Genomic DNA, 1,234 nt, shown 5'->3' with positions numbered 1-1,234 from the left:
TAGAAAAAGAAAGTAGTGTGTTAGCAGACATAGGCAAAGTGCGCAGGATGTTATGGTTTGCGCTGTCTATAGTGTGTGATGCGTGGTTTGCGAGTGGTAGTAATTAGTAGGGATATGTAAACACATTGTTGGTCATAAAAACTGAAACAGGAGTGAAGCAAGGTGTAGAAAAGAGGATGAATCAAAAGCGATACTTATGTCCCTTGCCGGTGTCCCTGCACGGTGGAGTCGCACGGTAGAGTCGATGGTCTTTACACACTTCGGTCTTCACACGAGGGCTGCTGCGACTGCTGCCGCGGTATACTAACCTTTTTTATACCCGTCTGACAAAACTGAAATTTAATTCAGCTGGACACACTTGACTGTTTATCAAAACAAAGGGCCAAGCAAGCGCACGACACTGACAAGGTGACATCAAGGTGTATGCCGTGCCTCCAAGCTTTCGTATTCGTTTTGATAATAAACATTCTACGTTTCTTATTTATTTGTTTATATATTATAGGCTACATATTTACTTATTTCCACTTATTTATACTTATTGTTTTGTATACCTATTTAAACTTTATGTAAATTATTTGTTATTTTATATTAGGCATAGCCTGCCCTATAGCATGGTGTATTTAGGTGTGCAGTGGAGTAACCAGCACATGATCAGTGGAGCAGTGTCGTGTGTAAATAAGGTCCAGTTGGTTGCCTGATTTGTGAGTAGCCGTAGTTAACACTCTCTTGAGATCAAAAGAGGCAAGCAGAGTGTGGAAGTCTGCAGCCTGAGGTTTATCTAGATGGATGTTGAAGTCTCCAAGCATAACTAGGGGAGTACCATCCTCAGGAAAGGTTGAGAGCAGCACAACTAATTCATCCAAGAAGTTACCTTGTGGTTTATGACTTGAATGACTAGTGGTTGATGTAATGAAATCTGCTTTGTTTACTGCAGACTGGCAATTCCATAGACCAATAGAAAAAGAAAGTAGTGTGTTAGCAGACATAGGCAAAGTGCGCAGGATGTTATGGTTTGCGCTGTCTATAGTGTGTGATGCGTGGTTTGCGAGTGGTAGTAATTAGTAGGGATATGTAAACACATTGTTGGTCATAAAAACTGAAACAGGAGTGAAGCAAGGTGTAGAAAAGAGGATGAATCAAAAGCGATACTTATGTCCCTTGCCGGTGTCCCTGCACGGTGGAGTCGCACGGTAGAGTCGATGGTCTTTACACTCTTCGGTCTGCACACGACCGT

At 42.1% G+C, this 1,234-nt stretch overlaps 1 long non-coding RNA gene across 1 annotated transcript in view; it reads right to left on the bottom strand.

Moving 5' to 3' along the window:
* LOC107755237 (uncharacterized) overlaps positions 1-1,234 on the bottom strand; it is a 69,972-nt gene that overhangs the window by 43,802 nt on the left and 24,936 nt on the right. The gene's annotated exons all lie outside the window — the stretch shown is intronic.

Source organism: Sinocyclocheilus rhinocerous, unplaced genomic scaffold (genome assembly GCF_001515625.1).
Source record: "Sinocyclocheilus rhinocerous isolate Xijiao unplaced genomic scaffold, SAMN03320098_v1.1 scaffold562, whole genome shotgun sequence".
NCBI lineage: Eukaryota > Metazoa > Chordata > Actinopteri > Cypriniformes > Cyprinidae > Sinocyclocheilus > Sinocyclocheilus rhinocerous.
The sequence above is the reverse complement of the archived record's forward strand: the minus strand, read 5'-3'. Positions and strand labels throughout refer to the sequence as shown.